This window comes from Lygodium microphyllum, chromosome 15 (assembly GCF_053477565.2).
Source record: "Lygodium microphyllum isolate KBCC chromosome 15, Lygodium_microphyllum_v1.1.10, whole genome shotgun sequence".
Taxonomy (NCBI): domain Eukaryota; kingdom Viridiplantae; phylum Streptophyta; class Polypodiopsida; order Schizaeales; family Lygodiaceae; genus Lygodium; species Lygodium microphyllum.
The window spans coordinates 105,923,310-105,948,366 of NC_141149.1; the positions used below are offsets into that span (position 1 = coordinate 105,923,310).

The 25,057-nt window shown below is 42.4% G+C and overlaps 2 protein-coding genes across 9 annotated transcripts in view; one reads left to right on the plus strand and one right to left on the minus strand.

Annotated features, from left to right (window-relative positions):
• LOC148024862 (uncharacterized) overlaps nucleotides 1-25,057 on the minus strand; it is a 189,800-nt gene that overhangs the window by 109,776 nt on the left and 54,967 nt on the right. The gene's annotated exons all lie outside the window — the stretch shown is intronic.
• SHOC1 (shortage in chiasmata 1) overlaps nucleotides 1-25,057 on the plus strand; it is a 184,889-nt gene that overhangs the window by 108,417 nt on the left and 51,415 nt on the right. The gene's annotated exons all lie outside the window — the stretch shown is intronic.

Consider the following 25,057-nt stretch of genomic DNA (forward strand, 5'->3'; position numbering starts at 1 on the left):
TTAGTGTGTGTCGGGTGTGAACACCCCCTACAACCCTAAGGTTTAAGGGTTGTACTTTGTACTTTCTGGTTACACTCATTCAGTCTATTCTCTTGGGTGTCGTGCTTCAACTCTGTCTCTCACTCTCACACTGTCTACTGAATCCCAGCTGTACCTCGATCCTCCCATCTCACATTTGGTATCACAGCAGTCTTCTATCTGCTGTCTGCAGCCCCCGCCAGCTCTGCCCAGTCGACCAGTTCAGCAGCTCGTCTGCCCGCCAGCACCGCCTGATCCTGCTCGCCTTCTGAGCGTGCCCCTGCCCCTGTTAGTCTGCCAGCGTTACAGCCCGCCAGCGCAGCTCCACCAGCGCGTTGTTTGTTAGCTCTGCCCTCGTCAGCCCAGGCGCCAGCTAAGTCGACTGTGATCCTGTTCGTCAGCACTGTCGCCAGCTGGCTCGACTGCTCGTCCACGCGACTTCCGTTAGATTGCCCTGCCGCCCGCCTGACGACCAGCCAGCCCGCTCGCCAGACGACCAACCACCTGCCACACAACTCGCGACTGTCCTGCCTACCCGTTTGACGCCTCCACGTCAGCTCGCGACTGTCCTGCCCGCCGTCTGACGAGTCCACGTCAGACCTGTCACTCTGCTCGTCCGCCTGACCACGTCAGGTGTGTTTTTCTTTAAAAATAAAATTTTTAATTTTAGTCCAGAATCAATTTCTGGCAGAGGAGGTTCATATGCAGCAGGGACCGCAGGCACAACACAGGTGTAAAATAAATTTGATGCAAATTTCTGGACTGGATCATCAGAAATTTTGGGGCTTTTGTGTATTTTGGGGACAGTTGCATATGAATTGCTGGTACAGTCACAGAAAGACTGTTTTGACTTAAATTTTGGCAAAAATTTTGGGGATTTTGATATAACAGTGTTGCAGTGCACTGTTTGCACCTTGGGAAGCGTGCATTAAAAGACAGTTTTCTGACAGAGTACGCCCTTGCACATTAATTGCAGAAACGTGTTTGCTGCAATTTTTGGAAATTTGCAGGTTTCTAGTTCATACTGCTTTGACATTGCTCATTTTGTCTTTGGAAATTTGTCATCATGGCAAATCAGGGAGGTGATGTCTTTACGTATGTATCCAAGGAAGACAGATTGGACGGAAACATCTATTCGCTTTGGTCATTCATGATGAAGAATGTATTAGTGGCCAAGAATTTATGGGATTATGTCAGTGGAGAGGAAACTCGACCGGGAGTTGTAGCTCCCGTTACTCCTCCTCCCCATGGCGCACGTGGACAACGGGGACCTGAGCCCGCTCCACCTCAGCCACTTCCTCCAAGAACTGCAGCTCAAAAAGCTTGGGATACACGTGATGCACAGGCCTTGTCGTTGATTGCTCTGGCAGTTCAACGGTCCATCATACCTCATATCCGTTCGGCATCTTCTTCACGAGATGCATGGTTGACTTTGGAGCATATGTTTGCAGGAAAGAATGAGACTCGGATCTCTTTCTTGAAGAAAGAGTTGGAAACTCTGAAGATGCATGAAGGTGATTCTATGCAGGATCACTTAAATAAGATTCAGGACTTGAGGGAGCAGCTCATGAATGTAGATGAGTATTTTTCGGATGCACAGTTGATATCCACCACCTTGAATTCCTTACCTCCTTCGTACTTGTCTTTTCATACTGCATTGAACCTCACCATGAGGATTGCTGAGCACCCACTCACTTTTATTCAGCTGGTTAGTTTGCTTCTAGAGGAGGAGCAAACACGGAAAAATAGTGGTGTGGATGCTATAGTCTCTGAGCAGGCTTTTGTGGCAAGACAGAAAGGCAAAAACAGCAAGGTGAAAAATGCTCCACAGAGTTCTGGCACTTCGGGCACATCGCAGAATCAGACACAAGGGGGGATGCAAGCAAAAAAAGGAAAATGTCATTATTGTAAGAAGCCTAGCCACTATATCACTGAGTGCAGGAAGCGCATTGCCAAAGAGAAAAAGAAGGAGTCATGAATGTCTGTTTCTACTACTCCTTCCACTGCTAGTGAGTCCGCATCCTTTGTTGTGGACAGGGACTATTGTTTTTACACTTGCAGTTATGACATCTCTTGGGCCGATAGAGCACTTAGCTTTACAGAGGATGCTGACACTTGGTTCTTTGACAGTGGTGCTTCTAGACATATTACATCTCGCAGAGATTTGTTTGCTTCAGTTAGTGCACCTCCCGTTGGGAAATCGGTACAGTGTGCCAATAATGCATCATACCCTGTTCGTGGTATTGGGGAGATTCAGCTCACAGCCATTGATGGCTCTATTCTCCGCCTGCAGGATGCTTTGTTTGTGCCTGGAATCAAGAAGAATTTGCTTTCTATTTCTTCTTTGGCACGTTGTGGTTTGCAGGTCACCTTTGATGATGACCATTGCATGGTTAGAGAAAAAGAATGCATGACTTTGGTCTTGACAGGATCTTTGTGTCATGGTTTATATGAGTTGGATGCTCTTTCAGTAGATCAGTCGGCATACTTGACATCCACTCTTACTCCTGCTATGATACAGGCGGAGTTATGGCATGCTCGTTTGGGGCATGTAAACTTTGGCAGCTTGATGCTTTTGCAGTGTACTCAGATGCTGGATGGCTTACCTCCCTTGGAGAGACCTCCTGAGCACTTATGCGAGGGATGCATTTTGGGGAAAATGCATCGGTTCTCATTTCCTCGTGATGTTGCTTTCAGAGCAACAACCAGATTGCAGTTGGTGCATTCATATATTTGTGGGCCTATGCAGACCATGTCATTGGGCGGTTGTTATTATTTTGTGACATTCATTGATGACTTTACACGTTTTTGCCGGGTCTACTGTTTGAAAAAGAAGTCAGAAGTGTATGATGCATTTTTGGCTTTCAGTGCACTTGTTGAAAACCAATCTGGATGCAAGATTAAGACTCTCCGTTCGGACCGAGGGGGGGAATACATGTCCTCTATGCTGAATTCTTTTTTGCAGCAGAAGGGCATAGTCCATCAGTATACTACAGCTTATACTCCACAGCAGAATGGGGTAGCAGAGAGGAAGAATTGGTCACTCATGGAGATGGCCAGATGTATGCTGAAGGCAAAGAGCTTGCCTCATAGTTTTTGGATGGAAGCAGTTATGTGTGCTTGCCATATTTTGAACAGATGCCCTACCAAAGCCTTGAAGACCATCACACCTTTTGAGGCTTGGAACAGCCGTAAACCTTCTGTTGGTCACTTTCGTACCTTTGGGTGTCTTGCCTATGCCCATATTCCACAGGTACTTAGAAAAAAATTGGACAACAAGGCTGTTAAGTGCATTTTTATGGGATATAGCAATGAGAGCAAAGGCTACAGACTCTATGATCCCGTTACAAAGAAGGTTTTTGTCAGCAGGGATGTTGTTTTTGATGAAAAATCAGAATTATCCTTGGCTGGTTTGGATAGATATCAGGCTGCCCGTGATGTTTTTGAAGGGCTGCTGCCCGTTACTTTTGGTGATTCAGCTGGAGGTTCAGAAAATGAACCTAATGTTCAGCCAGCTGCTCCTATGGAAAGTGCAGAAATTCAGCGATTGGCTGATCGGAATATTCAGCATCATGCTGAAACTGAAATTCAACAAGAGCTTGCACACAGTCAGGATGCTAGACAGCTACCTAGATGGTATTTGCAGACTATGCAAGATAGTCGTTTGGATGCACCCATGGCTGGTTGTACTAGAAGGCAAACTCGTTTGCATGATTCGGCACATACCATGGAGTTTATTATGGCAGCAAGTACTTTTGATAATGAAGAGCCTGAATGTTATGAGGATGCACAACACAGTGTGCATTGGATGGCAGCTATGCAAGCTGAATTAGATTCTATTATTAAGAATCAAACTTGGGATTTGGTGTCCTTGCCATTTGGAAAGAAAGCCATTGGAACGAAATGGGTCTACAAATTGAAAAGAAAAGCAGATGGATCCATTGATAAATACAAGGCACGGCTGGTAGCTAAAGGCTACGCACAGAAAAAGGGCATTGATTATGAGGAGACATTTGCTCCTACTTCCCATATGATGACCATTAGGTCTATGATTGCTTTGGCTGCACATTATGGTTGGACAGTGCATCAACTAGATATCAAGACTGCATTTTTACATGGGGAACTTCAGGAGGAAGTTTATGTATAGCAGCCCATTGGTTTTGCAGTTGAAGGCTCAGAACATTTGGTATGCAAGCTCAAAAAGGCACTATATGGTTTGAAACAAGCTCTTAGAGCTTGGTATGCAAAAATAGATGCTTTCTTGCTTGGTCAGGGGTTTTTAAACAGCTCATTTGAGTCTACCCTTTACGTATGTAAAAAAAGGGGAATCTATGCTGATTATATGTCTTTATGTTGATGACCTTTTGCTCACTGGAACACATGCTGATCAGATTTCAGCATTCAAACAAAATTTGCAGCAAACCTTTGACATGTCTGACTTGGGAGTTTTGCATTACTACTTGGGCATCCAGTTCATACATAATGCTCGAGGTATTGGGCTATCACAGTCAAGGTATATTGGGCAGCTTCTTGAAAAGTTTGGCTTACAGGATTGCAAGCCAGTTTGTACTCCCATGGAACCTGGACTGAAACTGTCATTACATGATGACAGTGATTTGTTTGATATACATACATATGCTCCTACAGTTGGATGTCTCATCTATCTATGCAATACTAGGCCGGACATACAGTTTGCAGTTTCAGCTTTGAGCAGGTATATGCATCAGCCACGCATGTCACATTGGCAAGCTGTCAAGCGTGTTTTTCGCTACTTGCAGGGTACTCGTTCTCTTGGGTTGCTTTATGCCAAGGGGGGACCACTGCAGTTACATGCTTACAGTGATTCTGATTGGGCTGGTGATTATGATACACGTCACTCCACTAGTGGCAATTGTTTCTTTCTTGGCTCTTCTTGCATTTCTTGGCTTAGCAAGAAACAATCCACTGTTGCCAAATCGTCATGTGAAGCTGAATACAAGGCAGCTTTCACTACCACAGTTGAATGCGTATGGCTTAGACGCTTGCTAGCTGATTTGGATGTATCTGTTACTGAGCCTACTCCTTTGTTCACTGACAGTCAGAGTGCCATTGCAGTGGCACGGAACCCAGTGTTTCATGCTCGCACGAAACACATTGAGATTCATTATCACTTTGTCAGAGAGAGGCTACATGCAGGTGATATCAGCCTTGTCTATTGTCCTACCACCAGTAATGTGGCAGACATCTTCACCAAAGCTCTTCCTCATGACAAATTTGAAGCATTTCGCGATGCTTTAAATTTGATATTCTTTGGTGGCAGATGATCCTTGTACTCTTGATCACTCTTCACTCCAGGGGGGTTTGTTGGGTATTTGACTCACGCCTCACTTACGCCTACGCTCATATGGGAGTGTCGGTGATCAGTAGGACACTGGGGCACTTTTTACTCTCGGTAGGAGAGGTTTTTTCCCCCAGACTTATGGTCTTATTGTCATATGTACTTATGTGGTTATGTTACACACATTTGGACACTTAGTGTGTGTCGGGTGTGAACACCCCCTACAACCCTAAGGTTTAAGGGTTGTACTTTGTACTTTCTGGTTACACTAATTCAGTCTATTCTCTTGGGTGTCGTGCTTCAACTCTGTCTCTCACTCTCACACTGTCTACTGAATCCCAGTTGTACCTCGATCCTCCCATCTCACAACTCTATGATGGTCATTATAATGACCAGTATATAGTATACTATTTCCTTTCTCTTTTACAATGCATAAATGTATATTGTAATAAAGGTATCTTCTTTTTAGAACATAGTGAGGAATGTTGGGATCAACAAATATGGCATTTCCGCATCCCGTAAGTGTTGATTAGTTCCTTATTTCATGGGCAATTTGAATGAATCATCATTGGAGATCATAGATACAAACAGAATTTGTGGCCTTGAAGCGTGAACTTGTAGAAAATCACCTCTCTTGGATAAATTTGTGAAGGTATGCTAGGTTTTGCATATAGGGCATAATATTGGGCAGTTTGGAGACAATGAGGAGGAGAAATGCTTTTCTCAGACCGAGGACTCAGGCACTTTCTTCTGTTGTCAGCCCCTTATAGTTCGGTACTATAGGCCTCTGGACTGGTTACCCATTCAATAGGCTTCCCTTGTATATTTTGGCTTACTTGATTGCTTTGTATTTTGTATTTTATCCTTACATTGTATGGAAGTCCCTTACATGATTGCTTTGTAGTTAGTATTTTGCCTTGGATACATTGTCATGAGGGGATTTGTCAAGAGATTTTTTTTCTCTTCTTTGAGAAAAATGCAGTGAACTCATACACAAACACAAAAGAAAAGAACTAGAAATTAATCAATGAATGATTCTTAATGAATGAATGAGTAAAGGGAATATGATAATTTGTAGGGAGCTAAAAGAACAGAGAATGTCTGATAGTCACTCTCTCACATAGGAGCTGACTGATGGAGAGTGTTGGAGAGTTGTCCTTTGGGAACAGATCCTCATTGCACTAAACTACCAAGAAGGATGTGGGTGTAGTGCATTGGAGCTGAGGGCATTGGAACACAGCAGTTGAGGGCCAGTTGATGTGGTAAATCTGTAGAGAGCTCAGACAGCAGGTCGGCAGGCTGGATGTTTGAGATGCAGCAATCTCCAGGGTTGGAATGACAAAACACAATAATGTACAATCTGGCGACAACATTTAAATATGCATGGATGATGTCTAGGATGCAAAATCTGGTGTTGTGCAGCTGTAGCAGCAAAAGACAACTATGGAGATGAAGAAATCAGCAATGTGAAGCAGGCGTATCAAAATGCAGCTGCCGGCTGCTATATGTCCCTGGAATAGGTTGCCTATAGGATGCTTGTGGGAAATTGGTGGTGGCTGGAGGATGCTTTGAACAGGTTGGTGGCAGCTACTGAAAATGGCAGCAGGCTGATGGCAGTTGGGATTGTTGGGTGGCGGCCTTTGATGAAGGCAGATAAGATAGATCATGGAGCTAATGATGATTCCAACTTGAAAGGATACAAGGGATGAATGGTGGTGCTCACAGCGAGTCCCTTTTATAGAACATGTTGGAGCCAAAAGAAGTTTGGTCTCTCTTAAAAAATGGTAAAAAATGCATATTTGGGGCTATTTAATGAGCCATAAAAATCCTAGAATCATAAAATGATTTAGGATGCACATTTTAGCAGCTCAACACCTCCTCTTGTGCCCAGAGATCAATGAGAGTGAGGAGACAGCTCAAACGTGAACCAAAAGGTCCCACCCTAAACAGGCCAAGGCATGAGACCAATGGTGTCACATTGGACTGGCCAAGGACCTTTCAAAACCATATAGGTGATGAATATCTTCTTTTGAGTCACCCAAATTAATGTGACCTAGTTTGTTCGTGTGTGTGTGTGTGTGCGTGTGCGCGTGCTTTTTTTGAGTGAGTTGATTTCAAAACATGCTCCATAGTTCATAAAAAAGTAAGGCCAATGTTACACAACAGGGTGCTAGTGTAGAGGTATAGAAGATGTAAAGGCAGTAGATGTAAAGTGGTAGCTGCTTAGGATCTTTGGTGAGTGATGAAGTGCTCATGAATGCTTTGCTCAATGAGTTAAAAGGGAACCATGTCACAAAATGCATGGGTTTTCGCCTTGGAATGATGCTTACTCTTGTTGGTTTCCATCCACAGGGAATAGTGCATAAAGTGGTATGCTCATGTAGAAAGGTGCCACTTGTACAATGCCCTCATGGGGGAATTCTTCACTTGTCTAGGCGCCCTTTTACAAGGACAACAATGATGTAACAGAATGCAATGATGTATGCAATGCAATGGGAGATAGCACGAAAGGGATGCCCATGTCAAATAAGAAAAAAAGAAAGAAAGATCAATGTCTACATAAAGCCAATGTGGCCTATGAGACAAAAATCCAGAGTACATCCATGTCTAATGTCGTCTCATTAGAAACATGAAGATACCAGCCAGATAAGCCATAAGGTGCTCAAGGAGGAGGAGATCCAGAATCCATTGCAGTAGTGGCCAGCCATTGATGAACATGGATATTAAGGGGTAGAGAATCTACATTGCTGCCTTAAAGAAGACCCCTTGTCAACCTAGATGGAGTGGGACTACCATTGCCAAATGGGGCTGAGGTTGGTATTGGGATATGATTTAGCTTTGGTGTGGGTAGAGTACCCTAGTTGTTGATTGTTTGATTTTGGACATGGGTCTAAGACACCTGACCTTTGAGTGACAATTGCCATCTACATGGTCATGTTTTTGCAAAATGTACAAATCTATTAATTTTAGGCATAGAGAAGCCTTTGTTTAGATGGGTGTTTATTGCTTCCTTTTTCCTTAAAAGAAGGCAAATCATCAGCACATGAACATGGTTTGTGTCGTGGATTATTTAGGGAGGTTGGGATTGGGCTCGAAGTTTTTAGGTGATTTGTTTCCACTCCTTGTTATCTTCAATGAAGGATGTGGTTCATTGACACGAGAAGGGTCCTTGCTTTTTGAGTAATTGGGAAGAGTGGTGACATGGGTGGGAGAGGGATATCCTGCACAACTGGACCAGAGGTTAGAGCGTGACTCCCTTGTTGGTATGTCGGGGGTGCAGAGTATGTGGATAGCATTCCTGGTCATAAAACATCAAGCTGCAAAGTGGTACACATCTAGGTAGCTAAAGAAGGCCTAAAGCCTAAATGTGGATTGTAAACCATGTGTGATAAAACCAGAGCTTATATGGTGGGTTTGAATGAAGGCTCTAAATGTAATGTAGACAAATCTCAATGTGTATTGAAGTGGGGAGGGATGGGCTAGAATTGTAAATGTGAAGCATCAAACTTGTGCTGAAAATGGAGAAGAGGGTATAGGAATACCTTTTGCAGTATGTATTGATCACAAGGGTTTTGCCATATCCATATTGGTATTGATATGGGTCTCCATGGTGACTTACAAGGATTCTAGCATAGCAAAAGGAGCAACATAGACAAAATCACAATCGCATAGATGGATTGTACAAATGTGCCACTAGGCTTAACTAAGATGAAGAATTTGAATTTTTGGTTATACCCTAGTGGATTGTCCTTAACTGAGAGGCGATCAGTCTCCTTAGCTGAGTGCCCAACTGAGAAGCACCTTGTGAAGAAGGACCAATGAGAAATAAATTCGGGCTTTGATGAATGGCCCTTGGAGGAAAAGTAAGTGGAAGATGATGGAGCATTGTCCTCCACATCGAGACCATAATGCCTCAATACGGTCTCCATTGAAGCACTGGCTCGGAAAGACACCAATGGGTCCCAAGATGAAGGACTCTCTGCCATTATGAGTTGAATATGTGTTGGTCATGCAGACCAATCCCTTGTGATAGCTGGTGCGCTACTCTTCAGTAGAGCACTAGCTCTAATACCATGTGAAGGTATGCTAGGGTCTACCTAGAGAAAACACTTAGACTATATGAATGTGACTAAATTACAACAAACTCAGATTAGAACATAAAAGGAAAGAAGAAAGAAGTAATGAATGGGGGAATCCTAATGAATGAATGAGTGAAGAGGATGTGATATAGACACATAAAGTTGGAGGAGTAGAGATTGTCCAACAATCACAGTCTCTCATTGAAGCACACTCTGAGAGTGTGTCAGAGAGTGTTGTCCTCAAATAAGGGATCCTCATTGCAGCAAAACCACCAAGAAGGATGTCCATGCAGTAGATTGGAGAAGAGGGTGTTGAAATGCAGCAGCTGAGGGCCAGGTGATGTAGGAAATCTGATGCATAGAGCTGTGGACAGTTAGGCAGTGGGCCAGATGATGAAACACAACAATCTCTTGGGCTGGAATGGGAAAATATAGAAGTGTACATCTTGGTGATAGCTTCTAAAAATATGTGGATGATGTCTAGGATGCAGAATCTGATGTCATGAAACCGTACAGAAAAACACAGATCTGGAGATGAAGAAACCGGCAATCTGAAGCAAACCTGATCAAAAGGCAGCTGCAAGATGCCACATGTCAAGCTGGAACAGGTTAACTGCTTGCTGGAAGGTAACACTTAGCTGTAGGATGGTCATGGGCAATTGGTGATGGCTGGAGGATGCTCCAGCCAGGTTGATGGCGGCTGCTGAAAATGGTGACAGGCTGGCTGCAAGTGGCAGCATCTTGAATGTGTGGCTAGCAGCACCAAAAGACAGGGTAACAGTTAGGATTCTTGGGTGGCAGCCTCTGATGAAGACAGATGAGGTAGATGATGAAGGCGATAATAATGGCAACATGGGTCATGTGAAAGGTGACATGTGATGTTGGGTGGCAGCCTCTGATGAAGACAGATGAGGTAGATGATGAAGAAGATAATAATGGCAACATGGGTCATGTGAAAGGTGACATGTGATGTTGCAGGATAATTTGTAGTTTTTGGAAGCTGGGAAGTACTAGAGTCGAGAATTCAGTCTCAAATCATTGATAAATGGTTAGCCAAGATGGAGGAAGTCTGGGGGAGTGGCTGGATCGAAGGTGGATGGACGAGGAATGGGGTGGGAGGGCTAGGCAGTGGGTGGTCATACTAGTGGGGAGGAGAGGGAAGGGCTATCTTATGAATAGATAGATGGATATCTTGTCTTGTGAGGACAAGAAAGTGTAAGTGGAGATCAGTCCCCATCTAAAGGGTGCTTATTAAAGATAAGTCACGGTTAATGACAATGAAACATATCTCCAATCCCAAAAGCTTCTAGGCCTTGGAAGGAGTGCTATAGCCAATGGGGATATGCTGTTTGACTCTCTTCCACCCAACCACCCCATTTACTAAGGGTTGTGAGACCCTAAAGAATTGATGTTTGATACCTTTGTCTCTACATAAGTTTGAAATTGGTGGCTGACAAAATTATTGTCGTTACCGGTACGATTCCTTTTGATTTGTCTGTGTAACTTAATCTTGATTGCTGCTAACCGCTGTAAATCTCATTGTTATTACAATTCCTCTCAACTTGTTTGCCTAACTTCTCTGGATTGAGGTTAACCACTTAGTAAACTTGGAGAAACTTGACTTATGGAAAGAAAGTAAACTGAACACTTTTGAGAGTAAGCGTAAACCAACAAGAAAAAATAAAAAGAAGCATGGGGAGAGGGAGTACTTATAGGGCCACAAAGCTTCATGTGTACCAAATGAAGTGGATGTGTATCAATGCTCTTCCATGCTCAAATAACTGTTTTTTTTTTAATTTTTAATATTTAATTTCTATTTTTTAATTTGGCTGAAACTAGTAAATTTTTGTACAGCTATCAAAAGAAATGGGAAAACTTTGCTATTTTTTAACAAAATGGGAAAAGGGGAAACAAAAAAATTAAGCTTTAATGGAAATTCTGGGAGTTGAGTCCTTCCACTGCATGGATAAGTTGATGAATTGGAAGAAAATTCATGGCAGCATAGAGAACATTGTGAATACATATGCAAAAACCATCTCATGAATCCACTAGAATGGTGCTCTCACCAACACGGTCTACAGACTTGTTGTGTCCATGCATGACCTTCTCATGGTCAGAGTAATCTCCAAGCCAATGATGGTGCTTGCATGCATGGCAGGTATTCACAGCCACAAAGGAAAATGACAGCTCTCAATTGATAGATTGCTATAAAGTGTAAATCGAAAGACATGTCACATGCTGATTTGTTGCAAAATGCAACTCGTTGTGTTTTGTATTCTCATTAATTGGGATAAATCTTGGGGGGTTTGGGTATGTGACCCTAGGCAGCTGAATTGGAGACCCATGAAGACTTCACTTGGGTTCCTTGTGGAACCTCAGTGAGATGACTTGGATGTTGTGTGGGAAATGTGGTATATCAACTCCTGTTGGGCCTTCTCAAGGTCATGTATTGGCCGAGTGAAATGCCTCATTAGTAATTTCATTTGCTAAAGAGGAGGTTGGAGTCCAATGTGAGTCTGCAGTATGAAATCAAGAACACGACAGACACACATAGAAAGGAGTCAAAGAGAGGGGTGAATGCAGAGAGAACTGAAGCAACAAAACTCTGATCTGAATGAAGACAGCTGAATACAAACAACCCTTGAACATGTGGACTGGGCACATTGATGAGGGCCTCGAAGTGCCAAGCAATGAGAGGAGAATGTGGGCAATGATGAGGAGATGAAGACGAGAAAGAAGAGGGCTTATCAAGGTAATGGAGAGAGGCACAATGGGCAGCAGCCTATATCAGTGGAGTTACCCAACCCAGATCTGGCTAACTGCAGCCCAATTGGGCCAACCTTCTGCCAACCTGCCCATAATAGATTGATATGTTGCACCACATGCTAAATCTAGCCGACTTGTACCAAGCATGCTGTTTAGCTAAAACGGATGCACTACACATTGAAGCTTCATTGACTCATTAAAACAGCCCCTAAACTCAGAGGTCACCAAAGTTTCTATATCCTGTAAGCCAAAACCCTAATTTTTGGGAGGATCCACATCTATAAATAGGATGTTGTGTGGCAATTCAATTGATCCCTTGTTTTGCAGGTTACCCTAGTTCTTCCCAACCTCCATTCATTCGGTCCCTCATTCAGCCTACTGCTGTGGTCATCTCTAGCTATCACCCCTTGGCTTGGCTACTCCTACAAAGTGTGTTTTGCTCTAGCTTGCTGATGTCAACATCATCTATAGCAGGTCATTGTTGCGTTTTGAACACTTTTCTTAATTAGTCTCTACTTTGATTGGTGGTCAGAGAACTTGGGATCCGTCTCCAGGGGACAATAAACATCAACACCTCCCTCAGCCCACTCTTAGGAGAGCCATCCGTGGTTGGGCAGCTCTCCATTTGAGCATCTTGTACACTCTTTCCTTCATTTACAACATTCATTCATTCACTTTAGAGCTCTTGTTTTTCTCTGTTTGTGTTTTGTGTTTTGCATTTTGTATCATTTTTGGGTTTGTGTTCGAGTTCTCTGTGTTTTAGTCACGGTCGTATGCTCAATGTTTTCTTTTGCAAGCCCTAGCATTTTTCCACATGGTATCAAAGTTGGCGCTCTTCTAATGAGTTACATGAGGCTATCGTGGATTGCTTTGTTCTTGATTACACTATACGTCACGTGCTGATTCCCAATGGCTTAGACCACTCCATCTTGGGATTCTTTGATGTTCTCTCATGTTAGTCTTTCAATGGCAGCTTTGTTAAGACACTATGATCTTGATCTGGAGGACAACACTTCATCTACTAACCTTTCTTCTAGGGATCATTCATCGAGGCTCAACTCTTCTTTTTCTCATATTCCTTTACAAGGTGCATCTCAGTAGGAGCACTCTACTTGTGAGGGAGGACAGGATCGAAGCTCAGCACAGAAAACCAGTAGACAGTAGAGAGTGAAGTACGACACCCAATACGATAGACTGAAAAGAGTGTTAATTGAAAGTACAAGGTACATCCCTTAAACCTTAGGGTTGTAGGGAGGTGTTTACACCCGAACACGGTAAGTGCTCGTAAGTGTGTGTCATAAGCACATATGAAATAATATCATAAGTTTGGGGGAAAACACCTCTCCTACCGAGAGTAAAAACTGCCCCAGTGTCCTACTGATCACCGACACTCCTATGTGAGCATAGACGTAAGTGAGGCGTGAGTGAAATACCTAACAAATCCCCCTGGAGCGAAGAGTGATCAAGAGTACAAGGATCATCTACCATCAAAGGAGATCAAATTTAAAGCATGGCGAAATGCTTCAAATTTTTCACGAAGAAGAGCTTTGGTGAAGATGTCTGCCACATTACTGGTGGTAGAACAATAGACAAGGTTGATATCACTTGCATGTAGCCTCTGTTTGACAAAGTGATAATGTATCTCAATGTGTTTCGTGCGTGCATGAAACACTGGGTTCCGTGCCAATGCAATGGCACTCTGACTGTCAGTGAACAAAGGAGTAGGCTCCGTAACAGATACATCCAGATCAACAAGCAAGCGTCTAATCCATACGCATTCAATTGTGGTAGTGAAAGCTGCCTTGTATTCAGCTTCACATGACGATGTGGCAACACTAGACTGTTTCTTGCTAAGCCAAGATATGTAAGACGAGCCAAAAAAGAAACAATGGCCACTAGTGGAGTGACGTGAATCATAATCACCAACCCAATCACAATCACTGTAAGCATGTAACTGCAGTGATCCCCCCTTGGCATAAAACAATCCAAGAGATCTAGTACCCTGCAAGTAACGGAAGACACGCTTAACAGCTTGCCAATGTGACATGCGTGGCTGATGCATATATCTGCTCAGGGTTGAAACTGCAAACTATATGTCCGGCCTAGTGTTGCATAAGTAAATAAGACATCCAACTACTGGAGCATATGTGTGTATATCAAACAAATCACTGTCATCATGTAATGACAGTTTAAGTCGAGGTTCCATTGGTGTATAAATTGGCTTGCAATCTTGTAAGACAAACTTCTCAAGAAGTTTACCAATGTCTCTTGACTATCAAAATACAAGGGTTATCCACTAAAGGAAATCAAATTTAAAGCATTGCGAAATGCTTCAAATTTGTCACGAGGAAGAGCTTTGGTGAAGATGTCTACCACATTATTGGTGGTAGGATAGTAGACAAGGCTGATATCTCTTGCATGTAGCCTCTCTTCGACAAAGTGATAATGAATCTCAATGTGCTTCGTGTGTGCATGAAACACTGGGTTCCGTGCCACTGCAATGGCACTCTGACTGTTAGTAAATAAAGGAGTAGGATCTATGACAAATACATCCAGATCAGCTAGCAAGCGTCTAAGCCATACACATTCAACTGTGGTAGTGAAAGCTGCCTTGTATTCAGCTTCACATGACGATGTGGCAACAGTGGATTGTTTCTTGCTAAGCCAAGAGATACAAGATAAGCCAAGAAAGAAACAATTGCTACTAGTGGAGTAACGAGAATCATAATCACTAGCCCAATTAGAATCACTATAAGCATGTAAGTGCAGTGGTTCTCCCTTGGCATAAAGCAATCCAAGAGTCCTAGTACCTTGCAAGTAACGGAAAACATGCTTAACAGCTTGCCAATGCGACATGCGTGGCTGATGCATATATCTGCTCAGGGCTGAAACTGCAAACTGTATGTCTGGCCTAGTGTTGCATAGGTAGGTAAGGCATCCAACTGCTGGAGCATATGTGTGGATATCAAATAAGTCATTGTCATCATGCAATGACAACTTCAGTCCAGGTTCCATTGGGGTACAGACTGGCTTGCAATCGTGTAAGCCAAACCTATTAAGAAGTTTACCAATGTATCTCGACTGTGACAATTCAATACCTCTAGCATCATGAATGAATTGAATGCCCAAGTAATAGTGCAAAGGCCCCAAATTTGACATCTCAAAAGTTTGCTGTAAATTTTGTTTGAATGCTAAAATCTGATCAGTATGTGTCCCTATAAGCAAAAGATCATCAACATATATAGACAAATGACAAGCAAGGATGATCCCTCTTTACATACGTAAAGGGTAGACTTTGATGAGCTGTTTATGAACCCTTGGCTCAGTAAAAAGGCATCAATCTTTGCATACCAAGCTTGAGGAGCTTGTTTCAAGCTATATAGAGCCTTTTTCAGCTTACAGACCAAGTGTTCGAATCCCTCAACTGTAGAACCGATGAGCTACTGTACATACACTTCTTCTTGAAGTTCCCCTTGTAAAAATGCAGTGTTTATATCTAGTTGATGCATAGTCCATCCATAATGGGCAGCCAAAGCAACCATAGATCTAATGGTAGTTATGCGAGAGGTAGGAGAAAATGTCTCCTCATAGTCAATGCCTTTCTTCTGTGCATAGCCCTTGGCCACAAGCTTGGCTTTGTATTTGTCAATGGATCCATTTGCATTCCTTTTGAGCCTATAGACCCATTTTGTTTCAATGTTTCTTCCCAATAGGCAAAGATACTAAACCCCATGTTTGATTCTTTATGATGGAATCAAACTCAGCTTGCATTATGGGTTCCATCTCATCCTCTCTGATGCCTAGATGGGCAGCCATGTCAACAGAGATGAAGTTGGCTCGTGCACCATTATCAAAGAAAATCAATGCATGTTATTCCTTAATTTTGCCCCATGCTTTGCACAACTCAGTAGCATTATCATTGGGCTGATCACTAACAACATTGGGCACCAATCCCATTGATGTTTTGGGTTTCTTTCTTTTAGAATCTCCTTGATTTTAAGATTTTCCAGCTTGCTACCTATTGGGGCAATCCCTTGCAATGTGACCCTCCTGCTCACAAATAAAACATTTATTTGTAGCCATCAATTCCTTACGTTGTTATGCCGATGTTTTCGAGCCCTTTCTTTGTTGTTTTGGTCTCTTTTGAAGCTGATTTTCAGATGTGCCCCTTTTTTGAGCCTTAAACAACTTTGTATTCGGCTTCTCTCCACTCTCTAGGAAGCCTGAATCCTTCCGACGCAGCAAAGCATATTGGCTGTAGCAGCAGTTTCTATAAGCTGAGACATGCTACACACGGTGGATTTAATGCAAAAATTCTTGATTCCTTTGGGCGGCCGACAAACATATTTTTTCACTTGCACATGAAGGGGTACGGGGTGATAAGAAGTAATAGGCAGCAATGCATCCCAAAACTTCTTATTATATTGCTCCAAATTCTTATAGTCCTTAGCATCTAACTTATTCCAAGCTGTCATGATGTTCACCTCAAAGGTACTTGTCAACCAATTCGATGCAAACATTTACTTGAATTGTATCCACGTTGACGGTGCTCTACCTTGCATCAAAAGAGTGGACCACCACTGTAGTGCATTCCCTTTCAAGAAAGTGGTTGCCTTTCAAATCTTTGAGGACTCCGTGAAGTTCCCCCTTGAATAGGCTGTATCAAACTGCTGAATGAAAGTCAAAGCTTTCAGCCTATTGTGTACACTGTTGAAGGTCTCAAACTTCATTGCTTTTCCACCCTTATCATAGTCTTTTGCTGCCCCTTTGGGTGTCAAGTTGTCATACACTGGCTACTGCAAAAAGGGTGCATTTGCTGAATTTACATCAAAACCAACTCCAAACGGAGCATTTGCATAACCAACATTCATTTCTTGAGCCCCATAATCATTCGGGGGTACAGATGCATTACGAAACATGCTACTTTGTGTCCCAGGAATCAAGCCAATGTTGCCATACATAGGATTTTGCATATTTCCAGCCATACCCGAATACATTGGGCCTTGCATACCATGGGGATTTGTGCCATACATTCCCGTATGTGGTCCTTGTCCAACCATAGCATGAAAAGTCGTACTTCCACTAGAATATCTTGGTTGCCCTATCATAGCATGCATGCCCAACTGTCCAAAATCCATTGGATTGGCGCTTCCGTGATGGCCTTGCATTTGCATTCTGCTGTCCCATCATAGCATGCATGCCCAACTGTCCGAAATCCATTGGATTGACACTTCCGTGATGGCCTTGCATTTGTTTTGCTTGCCCTGTAGGTACCAACTGTTTTATTTCATTAGAATCTTTGGGAGCTTCAAATGAAGAGTTTGACATAATCTTCGGTGCATCTTGCTATCCCGAAGGATGTAGAAGACGTTTTCTTCTTCTTGCCTTTGTTGTCTTTCTTTGGAGCATTCAGAAATTGGGTAAATTGAGGATCCTTTGCCAATTCAGCAAAGAGATTTGCTGTTCTTCTCATCTGATTCTTGAATTGGTGATCAAATGCCTCTTGACTTTGTTGGTCATCAGCCTCCTTATGCTTGGAAGGCCGTGCGTCTTACCCAACAACATTTTCAGCTTGCTGTCCATGGTATGAGCCTTGTCCAAGGTCGGACATTGCGTTTCCTTCATTTCCATGTGAACGTTCATATTGAGAGGCATCATCATTGCTTGAGTCTATCTCATTGTAGAAGACATATTGCTGTAATTTTCTTAGCTGAGAGTAAAAACCAGCACTAGCACAAAGCTTTGGCTTGCAATTAGGTGCCTTGGGCCCACCAAATCAAGGGATTGAGTGGTATCTCGGCAATGGAACCATGTAACCGGCCTTTCTCCTCGCATAGGGTGGTAAAATAACCTGATTAAGCACTATTTTATAGTAATTAACAAATTCACAAAACTGAAAAGTACACTTTACCATATAATCTTGGACATTGGAAACCCTGTTGGTCCCAAAACTGGTGCCCCTTTTGGTATTTATTTAACTTAATTGAAGAAGAAGTTGAAGTACAATGGGATTCTCCCAATCCCTTTCGGTATTCCAACTTGCCTTGCTGTTCAAAATGATCAGCAAGTCTTTAATTTGATTTGCTCCTTGATTTGGGCAATCAATTGGCCTTCATCAGCTTTGATGGAGACAAAAAATGCCACAATTTCAATTATTTGTTGGTCCCTCCACTTGAAAAGGCTAAAAACAACTTCAGCCTTGTTGAATGCAAGTCTTAGAGCTTCCAATTTTTGGTACGCTTCTCGAGGCTATTACTAAACCCTAATTTCTGTTGCAGATTAGGGTTTACAGCAGAGAAATCTGAAATTTCTCAGCCTTTGGTGATCTCAATGCTCCAATCTTTGATGCAAGGCTGTAGAAAGGTTGGGTGATGAGAGAGAATGCTGAGGAGAGAGAAAATTCAGACTTTCTTCGCGAATAATTGAATAAAATTTGTCATTTACTGTTGCTGCCTTATCTCAACAGCTTGTAGATGCAAAGAACTGAAGAAAATCGATCATATACTGCTGTTGCCCTTTCTCAACAACCTGTAGATGCTGTCACCTACTGTTGATTGGTCCTTTCCTGCCCCTGGCTACTTTAGAAGGTCCTCGAATGGCTGCAAATTAGACTAGCAGCATCTTCTCCCTCTCTCTTGCAGGTTGAATATACTAAAAATGCCTCTCTTCAACCTCTAAAGACGTTTTTCAGTCTTGTATGGGCATTTTTGACAAGTGGCAGTCTTTCCAAATGGTTTTTTTAGTATTATCAATAATTAAATATTAATTTTCAGTCTTTAGATATTGAAAATTAATCTAATAATTATCTCTGTGTCCTAAAATATAATCTGACAAGGCAATAATTAAATTGGCTAGGCAACTTCCATTCTCGAATGTCTTTGCGTTATCTTTGACCATCAGATTGGCGTTCGGTACCATTAAACGCCACTTCTTTAGTGTCATCAACTGACACTTATGGTCGAATGAATGACCTAGGGCAACAATTGGCACCAGTTACCACCAAGTACTTGTGCGGCATAACTTATAGCAACTTTTACCTTTGACATATGGTGATTTCCTTGGGTCTTGGGCTCATAAATTTACCCTAAACCTAGTTACACTTCACATGTGCAATATTTATTTAACCATGTGATTAAAAATTAATCCCCATGTAAGTGAGGTTTCAAAAATACATGTCCTCATGACACGGCGATTGGCGGACTGGGCGTCGCAGGCGTATAGGTCGTAGGTCATAGGGACATGGCCAGGCAGTTGATAAGGCTGCGCATGCGACGGTTTTGTTTGGTGCAAGCATTAGGCCTACTTGGAGGCGACACTGAAGGTCGATGGGTGGCGCTGCTGGCATTGTGGAGTCGCAGTTGGTGGTTTTGGCGATGCTTGATAGAGGGCGGCGCTCTGATTGGCGCCGCCTGCACGAAATGGACACGGGTTGATATTGTGTTGCCTGGCGGGGCAAACGGGCTAGTAGCTCTGCTAAAGATGGTGGAGTTGTTGATAACAGCAAAGAAGCTAGAGACGATGGTTCTAGGGTTAGGTGAGCTGAGGTTGAAGCTTTGATAGCAAATGTGAGAATAGGAAGAGATCGAAGCTCAGCTCAGAGTGGAGTAGACAATGTAGAGTGTGAGAGCACGACACCCAATACAATAATCTAAAGTGTAAGGTGCAAGTACAAAGTACAACCCTTAAACCTTAGGTTTGTAAAAGGGTGTTTACACCCGAAGTGTGTGAAACACGATAAGTGCCCAAAACTGTGTAATATAGGCAGATAAAATAAAGGGAATAAATCTGGGGGAGAAAACCTCTTGTACGAAGAGTAAAAAGTATCCCACTGTCCTACTGAAGATCACTGACACTCCTCTTTAAGCGTAGGCGTGAGTCAAACCCAACACCAGGAATCTTGTGTTTCATGCTCGGATGAAGCATATTGAGATCTTGTACCATGTCAGGGTCAGTTTGTTGACGAGCCTGCTATTTTTTGGCATTTTTTGCTGGCCTATTTATTGGCCTTGGTTTTTGCAATCTCCCTTAGTTGTGCTCCCAATTTTTAGGTTTTAGACCGTGGAGATTGCCTTCGAGGCTGATGGAGACTGAGATCTTCGAGGTGGAGACATATGCAAACATTCTTTCTGCAGCCGAGTATATTCTGCATCCTTATACAATATTTTTCATTGCAGATTTTCTGCGTTTCACTCTTTCTCTCTCTTCTCTCTCTGTTCACTCTTGTGTTGGCCAATCGCTTTGGCATTGCTTCACTCTGACAGATAGCATGATAGATTATCTTACTCACATACAAAATTTGCGCAATCAGTTTCTCAATGTGGATGAAATCATTTAGGATGCTGAATTGGTAAACAATACACTGAACTCTCTTCCAGAGTCGTATCTTGGTTTCCACACCTCTATGATGTTGTCTTTAAGGGGGGGGGGGGGGAGGCAGAAGTCCCTTATATTTGTGGAGTTGGAAGGCCTCTTGTTGCAAGAGGAACAAACTCGGAAGAATGTTGCATTGCGTTCAGGAGATGTGGCTATGCTTTACAAGTTCAAAGGCAAAGGAAAAGTCAAGCAAAATGCAAAAAAACAACAAAAGAGTGATGTTGGACAGCCATCAAATAATGCTGTCCAGGACATAGAAAAGTCTAAAAAGAAGGGGAAATCTCATTATTGGAAGAATCCAAGTCACTATATTGATGAATGCCATAAGAGATTAGCCAAACAGAAGAAAAAGAGCTCCGGTTTAGAGACATCAGCTAGCAAATCTACTGATGGTGATGTTTCAACCAACTTTGTGGTGGTGGACTATGCATTTCTGACTTGCATTTATGATTCTTCAATGGCTGATTCAGCATTTAATGCTATTGAAACACATCAAACATGGTATTTTGACAGTGGAGCTTCCAAGCACATCACTTGTAGGATGTGTTTGCTTTCGTCTTTGCATTCAGCCCATACTGGGAAGCGTGTTACATGTGCGAATAGCAGTAGTTATGATGTTCGTGGCATTGGGATAGTCACTATTATTGCTGTAGATGGTTTTGACTTCATGCTTCTAGATGTCTTATTTATGTCTGGCATTATAAACAACTTATTGTCTATCTTTGCTTTTAACGAGCATGGCTTTCAAGTCATCTTTGAGGATGGCAAATGCATTGTTAGAGACAAGGAGATGGATTATGTACCCAGGCTGTCTGGGACCGTGTATAAGGGTTTGTTTTTGCTGGATACCTATGATGCATAGCCTCATCATGCTCTAGCAGACACTACGCTATCGCCCGCTATGCAGAATGTGGAGCTATGGCATGCTCGCTATGGACATATGTGTTGACATATGTGTTTTGGGAGTTTGATGATCCTTTAGAGGTGTCATATGATAGATGCATTGCCTCTAGTGGAAACTCCATCTCCTCATGTATGTGAGGGATGTGTTTTGGGCAAGCTGCACAGTTTTGCCTTAAAAAAGGATGGTGTAGTGCGTGCTGTCTGGAAATTGCAGCTTATTCACTTTGATATTTGGGGTCCCATGAGGACACGTGTACTTGGAGGTCATCTTTACTTTGTTACATATATTGATGACTACTCTTGGTATATATGGGTGTATGGGCTAAAAGCAAAATCTGATGTGTTTATGCATTTTAAACATCTTGTTGCAAAGCTTGAGATTGAAATTGGTTTGAAAGTGTAGACACTTCTCACGGATAGAGGGGGGGAGTACATGTCTCGTGCTTTTGAGACATATTTGCTTGATCATGGCATTACACATCTAGCCATTGTTAGAATGACTCCTTAGCAGAATGGTATTGTTGAAAGGAAGAATCATACTCTTATGGAGATGACTCGTTGTATGCTCAAAAGCAAGGGGTTGCCTCATAAATTCTGGTTAGAAAGTTTTCAGTGTGCAAATCATGTGTTGAATCTTGCACTCGCTAAGGCACTAAAGACGATTGCCCCGTTTGAAGCTTGGCATGGCAAGAAACCCAAGGTTAATTACTTTCAGGTGTTTGTCGAATAGCCTATGCACATGTTCCGTAAGAGCTTCGTGGGAAGCTTGATGATAAGGCTGCAAAATGCATATTTATTGGCTATAGTTCGGAAAGCAAGGACTTTCACTTGTATGACCCATGCACAAAGAAAGTTTTTGTCAGTAGGGATGTCATATTCATTGAAAATGCTGCATGTTTATTTTTACACTATCAGTTTCAAATGCTAGCCACCCATGACTTTGGTGATGTCTTTAAGGGTCTCTTGCCACTTTCTTTGGAGTCCGTGCAACAGACACAATACAACAAGTTGTTGCTGCACCATATGCGCCTAAATAGTAGCGTATTGATGATGGTTTGCCACATGCAGTGGAAGATGCAGTACATCATGAAAGGGCTGCAGTAAATGCAACAGTCCCGAGATGGTTGTTACAAACTCTCCAGGAGAGTAAAATGGATGCTCCTTTAGCTCAGCGCACTAGAAGGGCTGCTAGACATGCAGCACATGATGTAGGGGGAACCCATTTGACCGATTTTATAGAAGTAGATGATTGGGATGAGCATGTATTTATGAGCTCACTGTTGGATGATGATGAGCCTACTTCCTTGGACAAAGCTTAGCAAGATGTACGTTGGATGTAGACCATGCAGGATGAGTTAGACTATATTGTCACTAACTCTACGTGGGATATTGTGGATTTACTACTTGGCAAGAAGGCCATTGGCACAAAATGGGTTTTAAAACTCAAACGCAAGGTTGATGGTTCCATTAACATGTACAAAGCATGGTTGGTAGCAAAAGGCTATGCACAGAAGAAGGACATAGATTATGAAGAGATTTTTGCTCCTACATCCTATATGAGTACAATGAGATGTGTAGTTGGTATGGCTGCAAATTATGGTTGAAAGGTACATTAGTTGGACATTAAGATAACATTCTTGAATGGGGATTTGTACGAGGATGTTTATGTGTCACAACCTCTAGGGTTTGTGGTCAAGGACAAAAGAGCACATGGTATGCAAGCTAAACTAAGCTCTTTATGGTAAGGGTTAGAAAATAGTCAAACTGCTCCCACTCTATACACTAAGATTGAAGGGGGAGGGGGGGGGGGGGGAGACTTGCTGATTATCATTCTTTATGTAGATGACATGCTACTCGTTGGACCTCCAGAAGCAAAAATTGCAGATTTCAAGGCTGAATTAAAACATGCAAACCCAAGATCAACATGGTATCATCATGCCACAATCACAGTATGTGGATAAGCTGTTACATAGGTTTAATATGCAAGATTGCAAATCTATGTGCACTCCTAAAGAGCCAGGTTGAAAGCCATCTATGCATGATGGTGAAGAGATGTTTGATGTTGCAACTTACAGCCAGGTTGTTGGCTGTCTTATTTATCTTTGCAACACATGCCCTTACATTCAGTATGCAATATCTCTGGTGAGTAGGTATATGCATAGCCCACGGCAGACTATACATTGGTAAGCTATTAAGTGGACCTTTAGATACTTGCAAGGTACTCAGTCACATGCATTATTACTTCCCAAGGGGGAGACTTGCAATTATAGGCTTACAGTGATTTAGATTGGGCTAGTGATGTAGACACTAGGCAATTTACTAGTGGATACTATTTCTTTTTGGGCCGTTCATGCATTTCATGCTAAGCAATAAATAGCCTACAGTGGCTACCTCGTCCTGTGAGGCTGAGTATTGGGCAACCTTTACGGCAATAGTGGAATGCGTATGGTTGTGTAGATTGTTGGTTGATCTACATTTACCATTGGAGGGTCGTACACCTTTTCTTTTTGACAGTTAGAGTGCTATTGCAGTGGCACGAAATCTTATGTTTCATGCTTGCATGAAACATATTGAGGTGCATTACCATTATGTCAGAGAGAGATGGTATGTAGGAGAGATTGGCTTGATGTATGTTCCTACATAGAAAAATGTTGTAGACATTTTCACCAAGGCATTGTCTTGTGAGAAGTTTGAGGCTTTTCACAAGTCCTTAAACTTGCTACCATTTGGTGATTGATCATTCTTGTACTTTACCACATTGGTATTGCAAGCGGGTGTTAGAATTTGCCAATTCTATGGGCAATGCCTAATGTTTTAGACTTTAGTTTTTTTTCAGTTCTTAGTGTGAACACAACTAAAGTTATAAGTTGCGTCACCACTCTTAGAGTTGGAGTTAAAGTTAGTTAACTCTAGTTGAGTTAGAACTAGGTCTATCTTAGACCTATCGTGTATCTTTCATTCTCATTGTTTCACTTTAGCAAGTACAATCTACTCTTTTGCTTCAGCACACTCTCATTGTCTCTCTTTTCTCTCCTCCATAGCTGGCTGTCATTTTCCAACAGCAATACATCACAACTCTCAAGTGGTGCAATGAAGAACTCTTTCCTATCCACATAACCTTGAATGTGCAAATGAAGCTTCCTAATAAGAGGTGTGATGGGCACTGCCTGCCCCTTGCACGCCATACCAATCTCTTCCACGGGTCCCATCTCACCCTCTCTAATGCCTAGTTGCCATGTGTGAAGAGAGAAAATTTGCTTATGCCCCATTGTCAAAGAAGATCTTAATCAAGTTAAGTCTTTTCCAATTCAGATGGACAGTTTTCCCTGTAGGAGGATGGACTTGGGTATTTTTGGCTCTTTCCATCACATGAAGGAAAAATTGGAAGCTTGGTCAGTATTAATTATTATTCTTAGAATTGATCCTAGTATTAAGCATGCTGATCTCTGACTCTTCCCCGTGCTCCCTCCACAAAGTAAATTAAAGGAATATGTTTCTTGGCATTGTCTTTGTGTCTTATACATTCCCTTTAGACCTGTAATTGGATTATGAGACTCGTATGTAGTTAGTTTGTTCGTGGGGTTTGGCCTTTTGCTGCCAA